This window comes from Poecile atricapillus, chromosome 2 (assembly GCF_030490865.1).
Source record: "Poecile atricapillus isolate bPoeAtr1 chromosome 2, bPoeAtr1.hap1, whole genome shotgun sequence".
Classification (NCBI taxonomy): domain Eukaryota; kingdom Metazoa; phylum Chordata; class Aves; order Passeriformes; family Paridae; genus Poecile; species Poecile atricapillus.
Genome location: NC_081250.1, coordinates 68,576,604 through 68,603,492, shown reverse-complemented (window position 1 = coordinate 68,603,492; position 26,889 = coordinate 68,576,604). Strand labels below are relative to the sequence as shown.

The 26,889-nt window shown below is 40.4% G+C and overlaps 1 long non-coding RNA gene across 1 annotated transcript in view; it reads left to right on the top strand.

The window, feature by feature from the left end:
* LOC131575895 (uncharacterized) overlaps positions 1–26,889 on the top strand; it is a 157,605-nt gene that overhangs the window by 120,493 nt on the left and 10,223 nt on the right. Inside the window, exon 3 of the long non-coding RNA XR_009276880.1 lies at positions 1,162–1,432. This is a non-coding gene — a long non-coding RNA (uncharacterized LOC131575895). The remainder of the gene's footprint in view (positions 1–1,161; positions 1,433–26,889) is intronic.

Below are 26,889 nucleotides of genomic sequence, written 5' to 3'. Positions count from 1 at the left end.
TAGTGATACTGGAAGTTGCGCTCTGGAACTCTCCCAGGGATGGGTTATCCACAGCTCTTCTCTGGGTGACCTCTTGCAGTGCCTCCTCATCCTCACAGCTGTTCTGCTGAAATCGGGCTGATTTTTATGGACTAGTTCAAAACCCATTAGATTAAAAATGAGGGAAAGGAAAATAAAGAAGGAGATTTACTGTGATTCTATGATCTCATGTTAACAACACACATGGGAGAGAAGATACTTTGATGCCAGTTCCTGTTTTATTAAACATACAGCACAAAAGTGTGAAATAGACAGTGGAACAGGGACTGACATGCTGGTTTCCTCTATCCACCTAAATTTCCAATAGCACTCTCTCTGGCCAACATAGTACCTGGTTGTTCCAAGTAGTGTGGAATAGCTTTCATAGGAAAGAACATTGTTCCCAAACTGCCTTATGGGCTCTTCAGGGAATTAATTCAAATTTTTTTATGGTGAGGACAAGAACAAAGCCCATTCCTCAGTGGATATGGGTGAGGTCACTGATTCTGAGACAAGTGGACAAACCAGGAGTAACCTCTAGCTGTATATTTTGAGAAATTGAGTGTGCTCTTACCCCAGACTAGCTCAGGGTCTTACCTAAATACCAGGTTTTGAAATTTCTGCAGGGTGTCCTCTGTCCTAAGAACTTCTCAACAGTAGTTCCTTCTTTCTGAGCTGAAATCTTGTCTGTGGGATCAGGCTTATGACTCTGGAGAAGTAAAATCAAATAAGACCATGCTAGAAGCTTGTATCTTAGTGTTCTTTGTTCAAGATAAGATGCATTGTACTGTATATAAATCACATTCTCAATGGAGCAGTATACTGCATTAATATTTCTGGTTTCTTAATACAATAGAATGGGTTGGGTTGGGAGGGACCCTGAAAATCACCTGGTGTCAACCTCCCTGCAACAGGCAGGAATACCTTCCACCAGAACAGGCTGCTCAAAGTCCCATCCAGCCTGGCCTTGAACACTTCCAGTGAAGGGAATTCACAGTTTCTGTGGGCAACCTGTTCCTGTTTCTCATCACCCTCACCACCCTATTATCTAATCTAAACTCACCCTCTTCCAGTTTAAACCTATTATCTCTGCTCCCAACACTACAGGCGCTTGAAAAAAGTCCCTCTCCATCTCTCCTGCAGGTCTCCTTTAGGTACTGCAAAACACCGCTTGCTGTGCCTTTGATCCTACTGTCCATGTCACTGACAAAGAGGCTGAACAGCACCAGTCCCAGTATCAACCCCAAGGAACTCCAGATGTCACACGTCTCTGCTTGGACCAGTGAGCCCTTGAGAACCACTTCTTCAGCCAGTTCCCTATCCACTGAGTGGTTCTTCTCACAGATCCATCTCTCTCCAGTTCAAGGATGAGGATATCCTGTGGGACAGTATCAAATGCTTTGCGCAAGACCAGGTGGATGATGTCTGTCACTCTTCCCTTGTCCACCAGCACTGTAACCCCATCTTAGAAGGCCACCAAATTTGTCAGGCTTGATCTGCTCTTAGCAAAGTTGGCTGTCACCAACCATCTCCTTACTTTCCTTGTGCTTTAGCATGGTTTCCAGGCAGATCTGCTCCATAAGCTTGCCAAACCCAGAGGTGAGACTGACCAGCCTGTGGTTGGCTGGGTCTTTCATTTTTCTCTTTTGAAAATGACAACAATGTTTCCCCTTTTCCAGTCGGTGGGAACTTCACTGGGACTTCACAACATCTCAAATATGATGGGTAGTGGCTTAGCCACTTCCTTGGCCAGTTCTTTCAAGAACCATGGATGTATCTTGTCACAAGTCCCATGGACTTATGCACCTTAAGGTTCATTAGATGCCCTCAAATCTGATTTTCTAGGGTAGACTTCATTAGATGTCCTCAAATCTGATTTTCTAAGGTGGACAGTTTTTCACTCTCCCAGTCCCTTCTCTTGAGTTCTTCAGTTTGGGCAGTGTGGCTGGATCCCTTGCTGGTCAAGACTGAGACCATCTCCATATTCTGGGTAACCAGGTCTTCTGTTTCCCTCTGGAGAGCAACTACATTTTCCCAAATCTTCCTTTTATGTACCTCTTGTTGACCTTAACAACAACTGAGTGGCTGAATTTAATTTTATCAGAGCTTTAGCTTTCCTTACATGATCCTGGACGATATCTCTGTATTCCTCTCAGGCTACCTGTCCTTGCACCCACCCTTTATAGGTGGAAGCATTTATTTATATAATTAAATAAAAATTTATATTATCATAATAAAATAATATTAAAATATAAGAAGAAGAATAGGTATGATTAATTAAAGAAATCAACAGACTGTTGGAAATAAGAGATGACTGAGAGATAAACCAAAAAAGTTGACAGAAATGAAAGCATTTACTCCAAGCACATTTCTGTTTATGATAAAAGTGTTTGGATATAGCAGAGGAGGCTAAAAAAAACTGCTAACAAAAAGGAACCAAAAAAACCTACCTGTCATGAGGCAGAAGCTTGCAGTTGCCTCAGGTAGAAATTTCCTGTTAACTTTTGTAGTCCTTGGAGAGTAGCCGACTGTCATCAATTCCTGGTCAATATTTGAGTAATGCTCTTTGGCAAGTCACACCATTTGCTATTTGCTCGATCAATGTATAATAGCCCAATGACTCAATATTATAAAACTCAATGACCTGTGAAACTTCAACATTTACATTTCTGTTAAAATCTCAAATAGTTCTTTATTAGTAGGAACTCAAGCTAAAATGCCAAAGAGATAAGCATGATGACAATTATTAGCTACTTTTCTTAGTCATACTGAGACAAATTCTAGTGCTTTTATGAAAACTAAATACTATGAAATGAATGAAGCTGCTCACAGGGAAAGACAAAACTCATTTTTGTCTTTCACACATTTGAGGGATTAGAAGATGCAGAGGTCAGAATCTGTCCCAGGCAACCCACATGAATTTTCTTGGTTTACTCATCCTGCTTACTGTGGCATGATGTAGCTGTACCCAAATGGGCATAAAATATTTACTGACTTGTAGTGGGAGTACAATGTTTCACAGGAACTGACTGCAAGAAACACCATCAGTTATCTGGTTATCAAATGTCTGTGCAGTTTAGCAGTTTTTAGAGTGGTAAGTACATTATCAGACAAAATCCTGACCCCATTGAAAACAAAGTAAATTTCCCAAGGGACCGTACCTCAGTCCTGGTGGGGAACCTTCCATTTAGAGCCTGCTAAAGTCCTGCAGCTGCAGTCCATTTCCCATATCCTCCCTGGCTCCTGGCAGCGCAGGAGCAGAGGCAGAGGGGAGCGGGGCTGTCGCTGCTAGGCTGGGTGCACACACAGACTCCGTGTCTCCATGCAGGGGTGCCAGCCTCTGCAAACACATTTCTGCTGACCAGGCACTCCCTGCATGTTCCTGTGCAAAGTCAAACCTTTGGAAACTTGAACTGCACTGCAGATGACTTACATTGTTTAAAACTATATGTTTAACTGTCTTGAAAGCATTAAAAACACTGAGGTGGGCCATGAAAGCATATCAGGATCTTCATCCTTGTGTAGTTACAGCTCCAGTTAACACTCAGAGGTGAGTGAAGTCAGCATTTAATTTCAGTGCAAGATCAAAAGGGTGAAGCTAAACTATTTACTGTCAAACAGTGTTTGTAGACACCAAAGAGCTGGTAAAACAGATGCAAGCAAATGTTTGCCTCTCATCTGTTGTAATTCACAATCTCTGAGCTCAGACAGGTGCCGTGATGTTGTGAAGGTTCTGCATCAAACATGGGTGCTGAATTGACCTCCTGGCTTGAGGTAGAAAGTTCAGATATTTTAATACTTTAGTGTATCAGAGTTATATCCAGAATGGTAATTCTGTGTTGAAAAAGCAGGCTTAGGTGCATTAGGACATTGCCATAAACTAAAATGCCTCTTTTTAAATTTTTTTTCCTTTCCACTTTCCTTCAAATACAGTGGACTAAAGAATCATCAACAAGCTAGCTCACAGACACGTTTGCTAGAATAACCATTTGGACAAACATTCTTATTTATTTTTCCTATTAAGAAAATATCCATCAGCCTATCAGGATTGGGTTCCATTGTGAAGTGAAATCACTAATAAGAAAATAAGAAGCACTTAGTAATAATCAGACCTAATTAATGGTGAGAGCTGGTATAAGAAGTGCTCTGCTGACCTTTGAGGCAAAGCACCTGGGATATTTGAGGAAAGATGAAGCTAGCAGATGCGAGATAGGGTGAGAGAAACTCTCTGCTGACCAAGGCTGAGTTTCCAAGGCAGGTCAATGGAGCACATGGAGGTACCCAAGTGTGCAGTGGTCACATCATGTAAAGTCCAGATTGGTAAGCCTCCACATTTGCTCCCATACCTTGCTCTCCAAACCTTTGTGGAGCAGGAACAGTTGATATAGGAGGCATTTCAAATAACACACATGAGAGAAAAATATTTTCTGGCTGCAGAAAGGAGAAGAAATAAAAAATGTATGACTCTCCCAATATCTCTGAAGAGGTTTTCTGACAATTTTGTCTGATTCTGACTGTGTTGGCCATGGTATGGCACCTCTGTTCCAGCAGCCCTATGTGTGCCTGCCCTGGCACAATGGGCTCTGTTTATCTTGCACTGTATGAACGCTCTGTACACATAGTGTATGTAAGTGCAGGTTGTTACACGCACTCACTACTTGAAGCAACTCAGAGCAACTCTTGGGTCACTATTTGCATGAAGAATGTGTGTGGGTTTATCATTATGCAAAAGGTATCAGACACACCTGCTAGAACAAATGAAACATTTCTAGAAAAAGCAAACCTGCCTTTTGCTGTACTGAGTATCTGCAGTCTGTTCTCTTGCCTATTACACCATTTCACCACACTTGGAACGTCAATACTGCCTTGGGAAAGTTCGTGCCACCCCATTTCATTCAGCTCCTTAAACAAATGTTCGGGAAACAAATTAAATCTGAAGCAACATGAAACAGGCTAAAGAGGAAAGAGAGAACACATCTAGCTAGGTAAAAACTAAGATTATGTCAACATAGTACAATGCTGCACAGAGCTAACACATTAATATTCCTAAGCAACACTGTACATTTGGATGTAACATGAGGTAACTTCTTAAACTACCTCCACATGACAGGTGTTTGCTTGTCAGAGCTTGGTGGCAATGCAGCTTGGCATTATCACAGCAGTTCTCTGCCTCCCATGAAGCTTGTGCTGTGTTTGTCCTGCCACATCTTTCTTTTAGATGTTTCAGTAGCTCAGTGCTATTTTTGATGGGAAGTGACATCTTGAGCTGCCTGTGAACCCAGGCTCTCTTGTCTGGGAGATGCAAGTGTCCCCTGGCTCCTTGCTCCCTCTGAGGGCAGCCCTCAGCAGGAATCCCCACTGAGCTCTGCAGCAGCCCCATTCTGCACCAAGGAACATGTTTTTGGCTTTCCTTCCCCCCTTTCACATGCATGAAAGAGGATTGTCCCATTCTAGGAGTAAAAACATGCTTTGGAGGCTAAAGTTCAGTTTACCCTGCCTACCTTTTATTTATTGTGTTTGCTCTTTATTAAATGCAGTCTCACGCACAGGCTGGGTCTGTGAGGCTTCTACAAAAGCTCTGTTAATTGTGCTATGTTGAATAAAAAAAATTGAACTATAGCTCATATGTGTATTAAAAGAATGAACAGGGTTCCCCTCTTTAAAATAAGCAATGAAAAAGCTAAGTCATAGAAGAGGCAAACCACAAATGTTAATTATTCTAATTACTTGAAGCATGTGAACAAGAAACTGCTTTAACATTGAACAAGTAAAAGTGACGATGAAATAAAAAGGAATAGTGAAGCAGTGAATGCCAGTTTAGGGTAAAGTGCAGTAAATAGCAATGTGTTAAATATATTAACACAAGAGTTATAAAGAGTTCTGGCTTTCCTTATTGTTCAGTGTGCTGCTGGGCACTACATTTGTGCATGGATGAAAGAGGACACAAACATAACAGATAATTTACTTGAAGTGTTTCTCATTGGAAAGGTAAGAATTATCTCTGTGTAACATTTCTGCACAAGAGGTCCGAAATCTGTTTTCAGCGATGTGAGAACCTGCAGAGCCCTGAACCCATCAGAGCAATCTCATATTTCTCAGCCACTGCAACAGTGATGTGCCACATCATCTTGGTTTACTCACCTACCTAAGCACACTTTGGCTTGGTTTAGTTTTGCTTCCCTGTGCCCCTGCTCCCCCCATCTTAAACTGGACTAGAGCTCAGACCTTTGGTGCAGAGAGAAAGACTTGAGTACAGTTTCTCAGTTTCTCTCAGGATTTGGTTGTCATTGTGGACATGGTTAACCTGTGCTGTCAAACAAGACTTTTTTCTCATGTCAGGGAAAGAGAGTAAATTAAGTGCCTTTCCTCTTCATGTCAGGCTGATAAAATGTAATGGAAAGAGAGGGTGACACTATGGAGATGAAGGAAAGAGTGCAGGCTTACAAGATATATATATTCCCTTAGACCTGCACACAAACCATGACATATATACAGTGAAATCATGCTTCAGTTTCCCAGGGGCATGAGTAAATGAATAGGTGGGGAAGCCAATAAGCCAAGTGAATCTTTCAAATCACTCCCTTAAAGTCACCAATTTTGCATTTTTTGGCAAGTAGAGTGATGTCTCCATGAATTTGTGCCTCTATTTTATTTATAAAAACCAAGACCAGGTCTTTCACCTACTCTACAGCATTTAAGTAATCCTAAAGAACTGAGCATGGTTCTTTGCATGTTATGTATCATCAAATCCAGCAACCTCCATGGCTGCCAATATGTACCCACATATGGAAATAATTAATTGAATATCCACTGCTTGTCCCAGTGTCATCTGCTTGGGAACTGGTTGGAAATAGCATTGAAAGATGCAGATATTAGGAGAAATGAACAAGAATGAGAAGAAATATGCAGTGCTACAAAAAGAAATACAAACATAAACATAAGGAGAGCTATTCAAGTGATACTGAAAAATCAAGTTCTTCTCATCCTCTCTATATATTACAAAAAGAGGATACACAAATTAAATTAAAAGTATACACTTACAACTCACAGAGTATGTCTTCTTTTCTTATTGTGCTTTTGTGGGCTAGCAGGTATCTCTCTGACTAAAGCATCTAGCTAGGAAAGCAAATTAACTGTTCCTTTCTGTTTCTTCCCCTCAAAGCAGGAGATAAAAAGAACAGGTGCACACAGCTTAGAGAGTTGCTGGTGGTGTTGATGCAGTGTGTTCATCCTTGAGGTTCCTGCCTGTGACACTGCACTCTCCACAAAACCCATGGATGGACGGTATTCTGGAATGTCCAGGAGAGTGAAAGAATCACCTTGACTTTGTGAGACTGTTTAATGATGACTACATCAGCCTATATTTCTCTGTAGAAAAAATGGTGAAAGACAGAAAAAGGGAATCTTCCATTCTTCTTCCCTTGACAGAGTTGTTTGTATTTTCCAGCAGATGATACAAATAATGAAAAATACCTGAATTCTTCCTTGTGTTTACTCAACAGCATTAACTCCTTTAGGCTTTCTAACAGCCATTATAACTCCATTAGAAAGTTTATATTTAATTTATCTAGCTTAGATTTTTATGTACAGAGCCCTCAATGTCTAAGTGTCTCTCAGCATCCATTTTCTTAAAATTAAATGTGTGATCACTACAGGTTTACTCTGTACTTAAGAAGGTAGTAATGAGGCTAGGAAGTTCTGATGAAGTAATATCCTCTGTTTAGATTATAAATAGTTTTTTTAGCTTTGCTTATAAAAGTACTGAAGAATTATACTGGGGCATCTTTGTGAATGTATCACTAATTTGATGATGGGTTGTTATATTTTTAACTATTTTGCTTTTCCTGTTACACAAGTTACCACCAGCTCCCCCATAACTAATGTGAGGGATTTTCCTCTTGGCCATCTTAGTTTTAGCATAAGCAGTCTCATTTACTAACAATATGTTACCTGTGGCTTCTTGTCTATGAATTTGAGGGACAAACCAACGTGGTCAGCTCTTTTCATCATATGATAGAAGGATTTCTTTCTTTGACTCTTCCCATCTTCTCTCCAAGTGATACCCTCCTACGCTCCGTGGAAAGTTCTGCATTACTATCTGAGGAAAGGGAAAATCCCAAGACACGTGTATGCACATACACAAGTTCCAAGAGTACCTTTTCAACAATGCTCTCAGGGACCTATTCTTCATGCAGATCACACAGGCTGAAATCATCCTCTCTTTTAGGCTTAATTACATCCCTTATATAAGTGGAGCCAGCTGGGTGGGTTTTTTCCCCAGCTTCTTCAATTCCTAGAAGGTTACTCTAGCACAGGGACTATCAGGTTACTGTTGCCAAGGAGTTTACAGCTGTTCTTAGAGAGGATAATAAAATATCAGTCATCTCATCTGTATCATCAAATACAAACTTGGTTTCTATTTTAATTTCTTTTTTCATTTCTTATGTGCTGTCCTCCATCATCTGGGTGCTCTTGAGAGGAGAAAATGACTGGAAGTTGCCAAGTTCTTATACTCAAAAAAATTTCCTAATGGCTTAACTTCAGCAGTGATGGGAGATGAGGGAGGAAGGTAGCAGTGAGGGGGTTTTTCTTCTGGCTGTGAGCCATCACCTGTGTAAAAAACATCCTCATGGTGTAGAGTGTTTAGAGGAAGGAAATGCATGTCATATTCCACTTCTTTATTATGCCAGTCATGTTGGAGGACTTCTTTAGAGCTATGGTAGGAGACCTCTCTTTTTCTATTCAACAGAGAGTGTTTAGACAATTTGAAGAACTCTTGTCTCCCTTCCTCTATTTTAGCTCAAGTCTTCAATTAGATGTAATTGAAAAAGGTAGAGTAAATGGCAGGTGCCTGCCTCTTTGGAAGGCATAATTATGACTATCTTTCAGACTTGGAATTTTGATGACTGAATAAATAAAAAAGACAGATGTGTTTGTGTACACACTGACATCAGTATTGACAGGATGACACAGGGACGTTTGTAGCTCTGTAGTCTGTAGGATGAGGAGGAAAATGAGGGGTTTGGGCTGCTTTTCCCCCTCTTATTTAGAAAATGAGCATTTGTTCTGTCTTCATATCTGTGGATGGGGTGAATTTCTATTGTGCCTGTGAATTCTGTGAAAGATAAATAACAGTTGGAGTCAGGATTTAGGCAGCAATTTGTGCTAACTAGGGGGTTCCCATTCAACACATTCAATAAGAGATCTTATTTTGTTTCTCTTTCCACTTTTCCTCTCTTTTATCTTCTTTATCTTCTCAGCATTCTACAGGTAAGAAATTGCCTTGAGTCTGAATAGAAATTGGAACGTGTTGCCAATTAATCCTCTCCTAAACTCAGAGGCATTCTGAAAAAAAAACAAAACAAAAAAACAAACAAACAAAACAAAACAACAAAACAAAACAAAAAAGACAGCCAGGACAAGAACTGCTTGGACAGGAACAATAGAATATTTGAGTAACCAAGCTCTTCACAAGGTCTTCATGCTCCTTCTGCCATGGCTTGCAGATGGTGATACTGGGACAAACAAACCAGTTGAGAATAAGCTGTTATCTAATCTATAGCTTAATAAAATATTGGTGCTTCGAAGATGTTAACTATCTTTTCCTCGTATGTTGTTAACCTGCCTATCATTATTGTGTCTGATATCAAAAAATGTTCTCAAACCACTGTTTGGTCAGCAGTCCTCTATTTTTATCCATTGCCTTCTGTGTTACAGATTAATGTACTCATCTATTATGTCATTGTATTCTTTGCACGCAATCAGAGCATGGTCACTGTTGAAAATGACTCACCATTTTTGAGTTTGCAGAGGCTCTAAGTGAAAAATGTTGAGTATGTTCTTAACACACACCTTGAGCTAAGTTCAGGAATGGTGTGTTAGTTTAGGATGATTTCTTTTACATTTGTTGCAAAGACTTCGTAAGTGGTCTGACTTTGCTAGACCTACTCTGATGCCATATGGAAGGAGTTCTACTTTGCTGTGTATCACAGCTCTCTTCTCTTTCACTGATATGTAAACTTACATTGCCAGTATGTTAATTAAAATAGCATGATGATTATAGAAGCTTTGGTGGTGTATGCAGGGCCAAGAAATCTCAACATAAGGATTGGTAACACTGAGAGTGTCTTTATTTGCTCATCAGTTGAGACTTTTCTCTGTTGTAAATACAGTTTCTCATGAACAGTATCTGAAAAAAACATACAAAGAGTGGTTAGGACCACATAAGGAAATGGCTTTGCTCATCTGTTTATCCTGCAAAAAAGCTCAGCTGCCAGGAGTATGCTTTTATGGCTCCCCAGGGAATAATGAAAGAAGACATAAAATAACTAATCTGAGTGTAAAATATCTAAGTGAATAAGAGATAAAACCTTTGAACAGTGTCCCTTCTTACATTAAGCTATGACAAGGTTTTTTAGATTGTGTGTTTCTTTAATTCAGCTATTCCCCATTAGCTCACATTTCTCTTGTGTCTCCCCCCTCTGTTCTGCTCACTGAAATAAACAGTTTTGGTAGCTGTGTATCTATGATGTTGTGTCCTCAGGTCCTTCAAAGTACTTTCATACATCTTCCTTCAATCAAAACAAAGGCCCTTATTAGTGAGACATCTGGGTTCTAATCTCTGTACCCACTAATGTGGACTACTTTGTTCTATTTTATAGACCTGCAGTCTCATCTGCCGTTGCATACTTGCACAATGTGCAGTTTGCTCCCACAAAACTATTTTGTCATGTGTCCTGTTACTAACACATATCTGTCCTTATTCCTCAAACAGCTTCCTCAAGCCAGTTTTACACTGAGTGTAGGAAGTCCTAGAGTGTACCAATATCCTGATGGGATTTTTTTGGGAATTAAACTCACTTCTGCTTCTGTTGCTCTGGTCTTGCACCTCATGGGTGTTCTTCTGTCTTTATCCATTTTAACAAGGGCTGTGCTGCTGCTGCCTGCTCAGGGGGTATCACCAAGATCATTGCTGTGAGAGCTTGGTTCTGCTCTTCACATGATCAAGCAGCCCTTCATTCCACGTGCTGTGGAATAAAAACCTAGAAGATGGGAGCACGTGCTTACAAAACTTCTGGTACTAATTCTTACTGCAAGCACTACAGCTAATATATAGCATTAATTTTTTTACAGAGGAAATGAGGAACAGCAGCATTTAATAAAAAGAAATTAATTTGCTGTCTGAGGTTATCTTCCTGCTTTTACGGGTGTGAAGTAACCCTGGAAAGTTCATTGCCAGAGGAGCTTTTCCTTATGATATTACTATGTACATAATGGCAACGTGGCATTTTTATTTGTGTCATTTATTCTTTCTCCTGCTTCCTTTCATAAATTAAAGGAAAGCAACTCTCCCAATATGCAAATAAAGCTGCCTCTGTGTCACAAAGGCAATAATACAGTTCTCTTTGCCAATGGTTGTACTTTTCACAACCCTTGCTGCTACCAGGATGTCAGCTAAGCTTGTGATACAACTGTCTGAATCAAGGAAAATTGCAGTGTGAAGCTAAAAAGGACTGCAAGGAAGGAGGAAAAGGGCAAGCTCTTATTCAATTCTCCTATTAATTTTAAAATAATTTTTCCTAAGATTAAGAAAAAGTCAGCATTGTGTTTTTTCCTTCATTTGGTCTGGTTAAGGAGAGAAAAAAAAAAAGAAAATAGTTTCAAAAATAAATTTTCAAGTATATAAAATAAAAATAATTGGGATACAACAGTGAATGAACATTCATCTGCTAGGTGAAAGTGACATATGTAGGCTTTTGTAGGGTCTACCCATGTTGTACAATTTATAGAACTAGGGATTGTGAGGGGAGTTCACCTAAGGAAGGAAACAAAATTAAGGTCTCGTGCCATGATAGTGCATTGCAGCTCATCCTGGATCTGAGAGTCAGGAATCACTCACTTGCATGAACAGTACTGTCCTTTTATGAAATATTTTCAAGAAAAATACTCCTATGTCAAAAATATATTTTAAAAGTTAAGAAAATAGAAGTAATTCTTGGATAGCAAGGAAGCTTGAGTCTTCTGGAGTTTGAACTGTGAAGACCCAGGTATATGAGCCACAGCTTAAGAAAGGGAGCAAAACTTCAGTAAAAAGATGGCAGTTGGGCTAAAAAAATACATTCTTTTGGTCCTTCTACGGGGCATGTCCACTTGCCCTTAAAGTCCATTTTTGGGCTGATGATGTGGACTGTTGTGTAAGAGTGGAGTGCACATGGGTACTGCTTGCTTCCCCAACAGATCTAATCTGTGTGCACTGATAACATACATCTGTCCACACACTCTGTGCCCAGAAATTGAGTTTCTGCCAGTAAAACCCTGTTTTCTAAAGTGTTCATATCAAATACACCTCAAATGCACAGAAAATTTTCTTAAAAGTTAGAAGCATATATACAGAAACTCTTTATTAGTACCTCATCCAGAAGAAGTAAGGAAGTACTAAGAATGGAAAATCATTATACAATACATTGGAATGAGGAACATTTAGAATTGTGCAACATGCACTGCAGTGAATGAGCATATTACAAACTGAATGTGACTGATATGACATAAATGATCATCAGTTTGAATGCAATTTGGAACCCTGCCAATTGCACTTTTGATTAAACACTTGATTCTGATGATGTTCTTATGCTGTACAAATATATCCCCCCATTATATGATATTATATGATATAAACTATGGACTGGTGTAGCTCATGTTACAAGAATGTGTCTCATGCCCCAGTAATTAAATTGTCATGGGAATTCAATGTTTCTGTTGGAAGCTGGTATTACAGTAGTTATTCTCTCACATGCAATTATAAAATTTTTCACCTGAAATATTTTTGTTTGTATAGTGTTAGAGCTACTGCAAAAAGTTAGCATTTTCAGTGGGAAAAGTATATTAATCTGCTAATTGAAACAAACAAACAAATAAACAAATGGGGAAAGAGAAATGTTTTGGTTGAATTATCAGTGAGCAGGAAAGAAAGTGGTCAGTCACTTCCCCCAAAATCCTGAACTGATGTGTCTGTCACATGTATACAAGCAGAGTGCCTCTAGTCACATTCAGGCACAAAGTCACACTGGTTTTGTACACAAACATTTCATGTTTCTGGGCTATTTCTCACTTCACTGACTAACTACCCACTGCTGTATAATGCTCTGACTTAACATAATGAGTAGTTGTTTCTTTAAGCAAGGTTTTTAAATACCTGAAAATGTCATGTATATCTGATGTAGAGAACATCTTTTATGTCCTTTGATTCACAGTGATATTCTGCTTCTCATACTTCTGGCATAGGCCTCCTACCTTTAAGGGTTAGTTGCTCATGTTTAGACAACAAACACGTAATTAATAACCCATGAAAGAGTAATTTTCTGTTTCATGTGATCTGTTGAGTGCACACATATATGCTTCAGTTGATATTAATTCCACAGAATAGGGAAATCACTCTTTGGATGTCTAATAAAGCTGTTACATCCTGAACCCAATTTCTATATTAAGATATTTTGTCTGGTTGTTGTTCCTCCAGGTACTCTGCTGTGTTGCTACTCTTAGTTCTTGACAAGCTCTGTCGAGATGTTTTCTTTCCCTTGCAAAGGGCACCTGGCTCCTCACTGGCAACTCCCATGCAGTACTATTTTTCTTTCAATATAGTTTCCCCATCTCTTTGTTTTCTCTCAAGCTCACAGAAATTTTGACTCTGGTATTTTCATTGTGCACTCTATTTTATTTCTGGGTTTGTTTTTTATTTTGTTTTATTTTATTTCCTGGAGTATTTCAACAAATTCTTGGGAGTTTTCTCTGCTTCAGCCATTGGTATAGCACAGCACTGCCCTGACAATGTGTCCACAGTCATTTCCTGTTCCAAGTACTGCTGTATCTCATATTATATCGCTATGCATAGCTCTTGCCAGGAAAAAGGGGTCTCAAATTGATTTTTCACAGAAAAACACGGATATATTTATTTGGTTTGCTACTACAAATATTCTTTCTCTAGGTTGTGACCGGGTGAATTCCAGGCCCATTGAGGCCAATGGAAATCCGTCACTTGGCTTCAGTGGAGACAGGATTTCCACTCAAATTTTTGCCTGTTCGGAGAATTAGAACTGACAGTGATTGTTAAAAAAAATGCTGGAACAACACAGCAATGTAAAAAAATAATAACAAGATTCTGTCACTTCTGGTAGTATCAAATAATGACTTTTCAGCACTCTGTGAAAGCCATTCAAACAATTAAGCTTTATGTTTTTGCTTGGCTTTTTTTCTTTTAAATCATTCCCTGTTGTTATTTGTGTGATGATAGGATCAAGGAGACTTAGCCACAGATAAGAACCTCGGTGTTGTATAAGCAGAGAAAGAAAACACAGCCTCCTTCAGGCTTGCCAAGTAAGTACTTACCCAGAGGTGAGGGAACATGGGAAAACAGTACATCTACACTGATGGTTGTTGTATGTTGGGCTGTGGAGCAGTGCCCTGAGAGCCTCTTCCCAGGTTTTTCTAGGTGTGATGGCAGAGGAGAGCTTTAGGAGGTGCTTTGAAGGACATAGAGTAGCTCTGTGCTGGCAATGACAGATTTCACTTTCAAAACATGAAGAAGAGAGAAAGGTGTATGAAACACCTAAAAAGCTGGTAGGGGATTTATTATGAGCTGCTGCCTTCAGAAGAACAGAGGTAAGGGAAAAGCAAGGGTGGGAAGTGAGGGAAAAGCATCTGTGAAGTGGTAAAGGCAGCAACAGCAGGACTGGAGAGGCTGTGTGGCCTTTCCTCAGGAGAGGAAGCTGTCTCAATTCACCTCTCCTTTCTGTTATTGTCCTTAACACATCTCCCTGGTGTTTCTAGAGTTGTTTGTATTCACAATCCAAAATTCAGAGTCTCAAATAACATAACTGTCCGTATCCAGATACTTTTCTCCCACCATCAGCAAGTACTTTTGGAACTGGAAGCAGACCAGCTGGAAATACGACGAGGACAGATTTTCTTGAAAGATTTCTCAAACGGACAGCTTTTAGCTGGGTTGGAAACATTTCAAAAGAAGTAATTTTTCATTCTATTCCAGCATTTCTTATCCAGTTAAAGCCAGGGAGTGCAGAGATAATTTTAAAAGAGAAAGGGACTGAAGCCTAATTCCAAAACTATAGTAACTGACACAATAGAAATACGATTAGATATATTTTTTAAGAGTAATGGGGTTTTCATAAAATCTATGACCTGAATGAAGACTCAAGCAGGCCACTCATTTGCAAGCTATGTCTCATTTTTATTTAATATACATGGCTCCAAAACAGAACCCTGCCCCTAAGTATTTTTAAACTTTAGGACTCTTTGGAACCTGCCTCTGCACTGTATTTTCCATATATTGAGGGTATACAGCTCATCTAAAGTCAGTTCTCACTAAAGATGCACCACAGTTTTGAAGCACAGAAGTAACCTGAGAAAAGTGACTCTGGAGACCATCCCCTTGGTGAAACCAGGACTTGGAGACTGCCTGTACTTAGATACAGATGTGCTGCCCTCAAACACCATGCACACAGCCCAGCCTCTGCCTTTATGGCTGCAGAGTGGAGCCTGTAGGTCAATGTAGGTGTCTGAAATATGGATTTTGATGCCAAGGCTTGTACCCCTCTGTATTTGACTGACAGGTTTGAGGCAGATCTCTCTTTTTCATCTCAAGTTCACTTTCTTCTCCTGAATCATGGTGCATGTCTGCCTCTGCTCCTTCAGATTTGGATGTGCTCCTGTACTTTTGCTAAACCTTTCCTATATGAGCACTTTGGTAATGCAGATACTCTTTATTTGACCCACTATTTCTCTGACAGTGGTGGGAAGAGGAGATAAATTTTGTTCTTGCGTGTGAACTTGGGTGTTACCATGTACGTTCTTTTGACTGCTAACCATATTTCCTGCTGGCTTTGTTACCCACAGCAGTATGTAACTTTCCTTCCTTTGTCCCATTCAAACTCTTTAAAAAAAAGGAATCAATTCAGAAAGCAGTTATGGGTTCACACTTTCTAAATTTTCTCTTTTCCTTTTTTTTTCCTTACCACACTAGTAGGTTATTTAACTTTATGAAAATAAGCAATTACTTGTCTGTGCCATTCCATAGATGTACAACATGTCTTCAGTTTCCCAACACAAATATTCCTGCTCTTTCTGACCACAGCACATTAGGAGTTAAAAAGGGGTGGTTCTGTGCTTGTGCAGCAGCTTGCTTGATATTACCATGGCTAGTACTGCACCAGGAACTGCTTTCCTTTCCCCCAATTTGGTTTTGTAACCATGGCTTCCATCCCATTTGCAATCTGTTGGAAATTCTCCCCTTGGGCTGTGGACTTACTTTTCTACTATAACTACCAGGTAGATATGAAGAATTTTGAAATAATAGTAGTTTTTAACTGAAATTACCATGTGAACTTTTTTTTGAAAAAAAAAAAAAAAGTTTTTTGTGGCTCTAGAAGCATTTTTGTTAATATTTCCTACATTATGAAATTTATCAAAAGTGACTTTTCATGGAAAAAAACCCAAAAAACCACCAGCAAAAAACCAAACCAATAACTGATTTCTTTCTTTTTTTTCAGATTGGTGTTCTCTGACTGGGGAAGTTGTATGGAGAAATTCCTAAGTGGCTTCTTTACAAGTTTATCAGTTTAGAATAGTGACACATTAGAGAGCTGCTTAAAAAAAAATAATTTCTCTACTCAGTCAGTAGTAATACAGGTTTTATTTAAAGCTTGATCCAAAAGTTATTGCAGTCAGACACCCTGTGCATTAAGTGGACTTTGCAGTCAGAAAAATCAGAGCCATTGACAGCTGTCAGTAGCTTCATGTGGCATCTCTGTGGAACTCAATGAATTTTCTCAGTTTTCCAGATGTTGAACATGAAGCCTACTGAAGGTGGAAGCACTTGCCCAAGGACATGCTGCATGTCAGTGGTGAGATCCTGAGCAGTAGCAGCATCTCAGCACTAGACTTTGGCTTTCAGACTATAGGCTCTGAAGGCATTTATAAAAGAACTTTTTCCCATATGCATTTTCAGCTAGTTGTGCCTAATGTTGACAACAGCCTGAGTCCCAACCCAGACCTGGAATCTCTGCCTAAGTTGCTTAAGCCTTTAAAGCACAGTTCTCAGTTCCATGATTTCTTTTCAATGAACAATAGCACTTAAAACCCCAGCCACCCTATAGCTGTAACACAACCCACAGGCTGTTACAGACCTCTCTCCGTGGGGTCACATCCTGAGCAGTTGTTCCAACAATCATTTCATGGTCTGTATTTCATCTAGACAAAGCTTTTATAGTTGGATTAGCTCCCACCAAATTTGGTTTGTTACCCCAGACTTTCCTTGAATGCTGAAATCTGTGTGCCTGCACTATCAGCCTCACTTAAATTTGCCTTGCAGATCATATGATTGGTAGCTGGAAAAAATAAGTATAGTTGTGCTTTTTTCAAAACGTCTGTCTGGCAATAATAGTAAAGAGTTTGCAGACAAATTGAAAAATACTAATATATAAAAATATTAAATATTTTCAATCCATGGCTTAAAATTGCAGCAGCCTTCTTTCCATTCTAGAGCTCCTGATGTCTAAAGTCATCAGTTGTCAGTTGTGATTGTGACTGATTTTGCTGTCAGAACTTGAGCTAATAACTTCCTTGAACAATTTAAATGTTATGCTTTCTGATATATAAGTGGTTCTGGGACCACTTGGTCCTGGAATCCAGGCTTCAACTTTTTACACTGTACCTGCTCCATCAGACCATGAGCAAAATGAATAACAAATGAGCAATCAATGAGCAACGAATTTCCCAATACATATTTCATTATTCTGAGCAATATTTTTATGTCTCCTTTGTCTGTCAGAGGCAGAACTCAACTGAAGCATACCCCCAGCTCTTACACAGACTCTTTCTTGTTATTGTCAATTTAGCACCCCTTTTCTTTTCAACTTATATTCTTCCACTGGTTTTCCCATAGTCAAAAAATGCTGTCTCTGTTGAACTTGGTGCCTATTGTAGACCCAGGCAATCTAAACACTTGCATGTTCGGATATAATTCTTGTGTCCTGAAATTAACCCAAGTGCAGCTTGAGGAAATCCTGTCATAGGAAGTGCTGCATATGCCCAGAGTTGTTGGGCAGGGTCATGGTAAGCACTAGCTGGCACAGTGTTTCAAGCTACAAGTCTTGCTGGGTTCTGACTTAAACAGCCTTGCTGCCTTTTGCTCCCACTCTTTTGTCATCAATCAATTTTCTCAGATAGTTCCACTGGGCTCTCGTATGTGGGTAAATCTGAGCAAACTTTCAAGGTCTGTTTATGTGTCCTCCGGTGTTCTGCCACGGGATACCTGCAAACCAGGTTCAGTCACAGACAGCCTTTTTTTTTTTCTCTTCTATTTATAGTCTCTCTTCAAAAACTGTCATCTCTGAAATCTAATTTTTTCACTGGAGTAGAGCCGGCTTCATATCTTTGCCATGTGATCTCACTTCTTGCGGTCTTGATTAATTGAAATCTAAAAATCTACCATCTGCTTCAGAACCCACTCTTGTTAGAAGCAAGAAAAGATTCTGATTAATTCTTTTTCAGTTCATATTCAAATACATTTTTATACCTTTTCCAGTTCAGAAAAAACTCAGAGAGGCTCAGCCCCGTTGGAACTTCTGGTGGTGATTTTCCTACCAGCAAATTATCTTCTCACTTTCATGTGTATAGCATATCCATATAGTCCAGTGAACATTAGATGCTTAAATTAGAACATGGAACATATGACTTTTATCTTAAATATCCTTTATTCTATGTCTGGTTCTATCTGGCTGTCTGTAACAGGAGTTTGACAGAAGCTTGAAGAGACCCTCCTGGAAAACTAAAACCACAAAGATAAAAGCCCCAATAAGGAAAAATTAATTACTTAAGTGCCGTTCACCAAAGGAATGGAAATCCATCCAGCCATTGGTGATACCTGTGGAGTAGAAGTAGTTAGGAGATGTCATAAAAACCCCTACAGTGGTGAGCCAGGAAGATGTGCAGTTAGCTGGGATGTATGGTGTCTCAGTTAAAATGGAGCCACACTTCAGGAAAATGTATTTAAATTAACTTCATTGGGAAACAGTGATCATCCTAAAGTGCTGCTGGGTCTTACCTAGTCCAGTGCATTCCCACTGGGACACTCTCTGTAAGAAGCATCTTTAAAACTTGCTGCAGAAGCTGAAGCTGCAGAAGAAGAAGAAGAAGGACTGGTTACAGTCTGTGGGCAGTGTGTGACCCAGCACTGTGTTCTCTTTGTTGCATCCTGGGACCAGGATACCTCTTTGACCCAATCCACAAAAAGACCTGCCCTGTAAATTGTGTATCCTGGATAGTCCTTAGGCTCTAAGGAGAAGAAAGAAGCTTTCTTTGCCTTTTTCCACTTCTGTACTTCTGTTGCTGTGGCTGTTTATCAATAAACTGTGAGTTGCTGCTTTGCATCCCAGCTCTTGAATTTCAGATAGGGCCAGCTGCAGCCAGGAGCACAGTGTGGAAGAGACGGAAGGCAGACTGACATAAGAGGGAAAAAAAGCGATGTGGCTCAGCCCATTGTGTGTGAAAGGGAGGTCTCATACCCCTGAAGGGAATTAGTCTTTTGAACTTTCTCTGGGGTAAGAGCAGCAACATGCTAGCCATCAGATAAGAGATGGAACAGCCAGATACCTACTCCTGCACCAGCATCAGACTCCCAGCAATCACGTGAAATCTCCTCCTGGAATTTTCACATATTTCTCCAGAAGAAACTAAAGATGATGTGTACAAGCTCTGTTGATTACCACCATTAAAAGGCTGTGGCAGCAAAACCTACTAACAGGCAGCTCATACTCAGTCTCCCCAGTTTGGAAGACCAAGGGTCTGTGAGGATAGTGCCTTGGGGAAAGCATCTTTCAAGAGTAACTCTTTATGTATCACACACCACACAGGTTTATTTCTTCACATACATTCACTTTGACGTTAAGTTCATTGTCATGTGCATAGTTACATACCGGTCTTGCAGGTGTCCTACCCCTGCCTAATTTCTAGTACCAAAACAGCTCTGGGACATAGTTCAGGACACATCACAGGCAATCATATCCTTCCTGGGGTGGAAAAAATGAATTACTAACCAGTGTTCTCTCATTTATTTGGTCTATATTGCAAAACTCCTACCAATTACATCTCCTGGGGCAGATGCTTTTTCTTCAGCTTGCATTGATGTATTGCTAAAAGCCCAGTGTTGTTAACAATATGGCAGGGACAAGATTCATGAGATTCAGGTGTGCCCACTGTCTCCCTGCATTGCATGCCATCCCAGGTCTGGAGAGGAAAAGGCTGTGGCAAGTAGAAATGCTAGATCTCAAAGAAATGATAAGTGACAAAAGCCCAAGAATGAACATTTGGAAAGTGATTCATCTCTAAGCATGTAAATGCTCTAGGATTTATTCCTGAGTTTATATAGCTGTTCTACACCATCTGTTAAGTGGTTTGTAATTGACCAGTTAAAATCAGGAGAATGCTGAAGCATGACTCTGGAATATGGACAGCTTTGGAGTCCAAGAAGGAAGTGGACATTAGTTTTACAGGATTTTAAATTTATTGTGCCATGGCCTTGCTATCCTGCAGAGTAAAATACAAAGTTTCAATTCAGTTAATGGAGAAATGACATTATTAAAAGCCTGCTTTACTTGTTTATTTCATTACTGAGCTTCATTCCTACTTCTCTTTTAATTTGTTGATGTGATCTGTGTTTTGGAGGATGCACCGTACGTGCTTTTCTGACTGTGAGCACCTCACAGGCACTCCAGCAAGCACATAGCTGTCATCCAAAATGGATGTTTAAGACTGAGAGCAGAGTGCCATGGGGCACAGGACAAAGCTTTTCCCCCAAGTTGATGAAAGGCCCAACCTTGGCTTCTGCTGGAATGCTGTAACTCTTCTGGAAAGGAGAGCAGTGAAGATCAAAGGCAAAATAGTGCCAAAGAACGAAATTTAACAAAGATTCCTCACCCTGCCTAGTTATCACATCACACTTTGAGTCAACATGCAAGGCTGCTGGTGCCAGCTGTGAAAAAGGCAATTAATAACTTTCCACCAAGCGTAGCTTCAGACTCAAGAGGAGAAGGAAGCTGTGAAGAGCTATGTACAAGTGGTAGACCCACTGTTTTCATCCCTTGATGAGACGCTGGTGAAGCATGTACAGCAGAAAGTGCCTTTGAGAGACTTTGAGAAACACGACAAAGTCTAGATAGATGCCTCTGTCGTTCCTAATAAGGTAGGGATGGCATTTCAAGAGGGCAAGGCAAGTGCTGCTCATCATCCAGGCTGGTGTGCTGCACTGCAAGTGCTGTGGGGGGAGTAGCAAGCAGTTTGTGTTCTGCTGTCCTCAGGTGAACTTCCCAAAGAGAATGTGTTGTTTACTAACACTCCAAAAAGAATTTAAGTTGTTTGCAACTAGTCTGATGCTGGTGTTCATCTGAATTCAAAATCCCATCTCTGAGCCTGCACTGAGGCTGTCACAAGAGGGCACTTTCTTGGCACTGGATGGCTCTGAGAGGAAGGCTATGGCTGGGGGAAGGCAGGGACGCAGGCAAGATCTCTATTTCATCTTTTTAGCATGTGAATAACCCATTCCAGATACCTTGTTGTACCCTCTTGCACCACACACCGAGCATTTGCTATCAGTGACAGGCCTGGGAGACAGAGGGGCGTTTCCCAATACCTGATGTGTGGTTTGTGGCAAGCAGAATTTCATGATCAATTTCACTACACATTAAGGACAAAAAATAAATGCCCAAGCATGTTTTATATATACATATAGGAAGAAATCTATGGTATTTCTGAAGTTGTTTCGAAGCCACCTTGTTTCAATTTGAGATTTTGCTATAAAACAAACCTTCTTAAAAGCTGCATGTCATTATGTTTTGACTTAAAATTAAAGGAACATTGTAACTCCTTTTATTTTGCTAATATTCCAAAAATAAACATTTTTACTTATAAAGCTTTTAGGAAAATTCATTCCTGTTTACAGTCCCAGCACATGCACCATGCTGGTTCCAATTCTGTCAGCCAAGCAGCTGTCCTGCCATTAGCGCTCTTTAGCAGCTGTGTTCTTTCTACTACCTGGGGACCTGTTAGAAAGCGTTTACAGAGTTTCATGTGGACAGGTGTCCCTGAAAAAGCCATGCTGCCTGCAAAGGAATGCAATAAGAGCGACCTCTCTCTCAGCACCCTCAGATATTTCAGATATTTTATTTCAGTAATAAAAGAGAAAAGCAAATTATGAAGGTGTGCTCCACCCACCTACCACTTAGATAATTAAAACAAGGAAGTTGTATAAATTGTACCCTTGCAAAAGTGTCCCCTGGGACATTCTCTTTGTTTCTACAGGACTTTCAAAAGTGAGCTGGAAAGGTTCTAATGAATGAACCAGTGCAGCAGCGATACTGTACGTCCCTGGAAGCTGCCTATCTGTGTAGGCTAAAACAACTGAAGTAGCTGCTTTCACACTGAGGTGCTTTGAAGACAGACACCACAGAACATTCACTCTCAACTTTGGAGACATAAACTGTTCTTTTGTTGGACAAAGGTATACATATGATTCTCTGTCGTATCTAAACACAAAAATATTTTCACTTATGTTAAAATCAATTCAGTTGCAGAACTGGATGTGATTGTGGTCTTGAGAAAAATAACTCAGGTCATACCTCAGTGGTAACTGTGAATGTCTGCATTCATGAAAGTGTTAGTCAGGCCTTCTCACCAAATTTTCAAATGTGCAGGATTTCCAGAAACAGCATAAAAAGAAGCTACCTGCCAACATTTTCATTTATCAAAGATCAAAGTTAGCTACCTCAATAAAAGTCAGATACAGGCAATGCAGAACTGAGCCTGTCTGCTCACAGTCAGTGAGCTGTTGTGCTATCGGCAAGTTCTCCCTTTAATATTGGCAAATGAAGCTGCAGGTTTTAGTGTTTGTTCCTTAGTATTACTGTTAATCTTTAAGTGACGTCTGCAAGGGCTCCTTGAGAGTGTGATGGACATAAGTAAATCCACGTTGTAACACCTCTGCTAATGCTCAAGTGCAGTGTACATTATGACTTGTATATTTTGTGGTTGAAGGGTGTCGCTGTGAGTGGTCTGGCAGAGGCTGCCAGGTACAAGCAAACTGGCAGAAAGCCTGCCAGTCAGGTTTGGCTACCTGTAGCTCAGCTAATAATGTTCTGCAGTGTCTGAGATAAGGAACAGCCTCTGAGGGAAGGTTTCAGCCCTACATGGTCCAAGTACCTTATTACCATAAGGTAAGGTCCTTAGCCTCTGCATGGATCTCTCACAAGCCTGGGGGTGACACATCAGATCTGACGAGCGGGAGGGACAGATGAGCACGTTGCCAGAGCCTTTCTGTAGAGGTGGATATAGGGCACGTTGGTGACATGTCTGCACAAAATAGACACCTGGGTGAGCTCCAAGCCTGCTGGTTTAGCAACCTCAGACCCCAGATGCAGCGCTGCACTCTCAGTCTCCCCAGCCGTGAGGAGCACTGGTGTGGGAAACAGGGACCTTTGGTCCAGGCCTCTGTCCTGGACCTGAGGAAGGTAAAATCCAGAAAACATAGATGATGTTACTGGAAACAGTCCCTGTTTTCTGGTCTTTTTGGTAAGGGATCAGTAGAAACTTGGTGTTGTCTGGCTAGTCCACCTCACATTTTTAACTTCTGGTATTTGAAAGGAATCAAAAGTAACTATATATGAAATTGTCTAGCTGTCTCCGCTGGAAAAAAAACAAAAATAAACCAATGGAAAGGGACAATTTTGGCAGTCCTCCAGAAATAGGAACTCTCTTCTTATCCACGTAAGACACAGACCACAGAAATCTTGGTTGAAAGCAGCCTCTGGATTTCAGACCTCTGCTCTGACTTCACCTCCAAAATCCTAAGCTTTACCTTATGGTTTAAGAAGGTAGTGTTGCACTTGTGCTGGTGCTGTACAATCTCCTCACTTCCAGTTTTCCACCTGACAGCTCCTCTGAGGAGTTCCTCTCTTCTTGTCAGGCCTGTCTTGTTTCCATCAGTTTTACAATTTTTCTGGTTGGCTACCACTAGATCCTCCTTTTATGTGTCTCTGGAGTTGGCAGATGGCAATGCCAATCTTCCCTTTGCAGATGGTGGGTACAACCAAAACAAAATTCAGGGAGGAAGGCAAAAATTATCACTGCACTTGCTTAGTGAGGCGTCTGCAACTGGAAAAGGGCTCACACTGGTACAGCATGAAGCCCCTTGGATTAATTTTCTCTTCTTAACTTTACTTTCAGGGTTAAAAAATTTCAGTTAAAGAAAAATAAACAAAAGTGGCCAGCATTGCTCTCACAGACGTGACCAAAGGGGTTTAACCAGTAAAGGAAATAAGGCCAAGAGATTATCTTAAACTTCTTTCCTATTAAAACAATTCATTTCATATATTGCCACAATGCAACAACTTTATCTGAACTTCCTTTCAACCTCTATAAACATGTCCTTAAAATGAAAGCTGTGAATTAATATTTGAAAAATACTGTCTCTGTGTGACATTGGGCAACACTTTTTGAGTAGTAGTAGTAGAACTTGCTTCAAAATGAAGCATTGCATTATCAGATCAAAGAGACTTTTGTTGGAAAATATGTCTAGTGTGTAAACTAGCTGTAAATTTAATGTAATTTTTTCTGTCTTTTAGTGAGCTTTGTTGCATAAAACTGTGGTTTGGAACTAATACTTACTCTGGGGCAAAGAATCCACTGAAATAGTTTGAAAAAGTCTATTCAATAAGATAGATAAGTAAAACTATATTTCTTAATCTATGAAGTGAATTGTAAAATCTTCTGCTAGGGAATATCCCTTTTTAGTGCTCAGTCTCATTCTTTGGAAGGTGCAATGGTTTTTTAGAGAGTGATGAGAAAATAATGAATCGAGAGGCAAAGTGCCTGTTTTAGGCACCCACTCAGCAGAGTGACAAGAATTGGTGCTGTCATTCAGCAAGAACAGCATTGTTTTGTTACTGCTGGGGTTATCTGCAGGAGAGCTCTGTGGGAGACTGTGAAAGAAGTTACAGAAGAGGAAGTTTCATATACACATGACCCCAAAATGAATGAAGAAAAATAAGATTATGTATCTAGCCTTTTTTTTTTTTCATTAACATTTAAAGCTCTTAAATTTGGATTCTCATTTGATTCCTGCTACTATAGCATGAGCATGGGTAATGAGCATGGGTATACCTGCTGCATTAGCTGGAGAAAAATACTCTGGGGAAACCATAGATGCAGCAGAAAATTTAAGACTTGAGATCAAGGGAAGGACTATCAGGCCCCAGACCTTTCCCATGGCTTTTGCTCTCCATCTCTCAGCTTACTGCCCCTGTGTGGCTTCCTTCCCTTTCAAAGCTGTTTCATCACACTCAAAACAGATTGGGCTGCATGGGGATAAGAAGGGGGTTTATACATTTTGAAAGTGTTGCCTCATGGTCTGGAGTCTAGTTTCTTGTACCACAAATGGGTATCAGCGAATCAGTGTGGGTGAGAAAGCACTTTGGTGTGTTTTGGGTTGGGAATATGGGGCAGACCCAGGGAAGACTTCCCGAGCCACCCAGGTGTTTGCAGAAGGGCTGTGCTTCCATGCAGTCACTTGTGTTCCCAGACAGTGAAGGCTTTTGGGTGCCCTCCTCGGTGTGCCATTAGACAACAAGTTGCCAGAGTAGGAGTCACTGCTTTTAAAAGACTTGCACAAGGAGGCCTCACACCAAAGGCTCAGAGGGGCAAAGGACAACCCTGAGCCTGTGGCAGACATCTGCAAACAAGGATGCTCAGGTGCACACAGGAGGATCAGCAAGCTTGGCCAAACCCAATGCCAACAGCAAACTCATTTCTAAATGAGGGCTGGGTCCCAGGGCTGACCCCATGCCTCCCACCCCACTCTCCCTTCTCTACCTGTGTGTTCTTCTCTTTCCTGAGGGGATTTAATTTCTTCCTTCCCCTGGCAGCAGCTCCATGGCAGTGTTACCCTGCCAACAGCAGCAAACAGCAAATGCTTTGTACACCTTGAAACAATTTCTTTTGCAGGCCACACCGTGGAACGAATCTGAGCAGCTGAGTTGTCAGTGCAGAGGAGCTGAGTTCCTGCATGCTGCAGGGGCATGGATCTGCCTAAATCCCACTGACCTCAGCAGGAGATGCTAAAATGTCTGTCTAGGGTTTTGGGGAAAGCTGTGAAGGGCACACAAGAGAATGGAGAGCTAAAGAGTGGGGATTTGGTGGTGAATTCTGAACTTCTGTGGTTTTGTAGTTAAAAAGAAAATAATTTAAAATGCCAAGGTGAAAGTTGTTGGGTTTTTTCTGTTTTGTACTTTTTGGGCTCGTGATTTTCCTTTTTTTTCTTTATATTGTATTTATTTTGAGCACATCCTGATTTAGGAAAGACGACTTGTGCCTCAGGAAAGCCAGGTATCCAGAGGAGTAATTAGATACCCTCAGAGTCAGTTTTGGAAAATTCAGATGGCTCTGCTGGATGTCACCCCTCACTCAAAGGACAATTTAGTTGGTGAAAGCAGTCTGGACCAACTGCAAGACCCAATCTTTTCTGTGCAGTGAAGATTGCATTTGAACCTGAAGAAACATAATTAATAGAAACTAGAAACCAAGTTGTAGTAACCCATGTTTTTTGCCTGTGATATTGCACAGGACTGTGGCATGCAGTCATGGTGAGAGAGAAGGAAGAGTCTGCCAGCATGATGCAAAAATCCTACAAATAGTAGGGAAACTTAAAGGATAAAGGCCTTAGATTGGAACATGAAGATTCAAATCTAAAATACTTGAATATAAGCTATAAAGAACAAGGTAGGGATAACTTAATCTTCAACACCTAAATGTCTT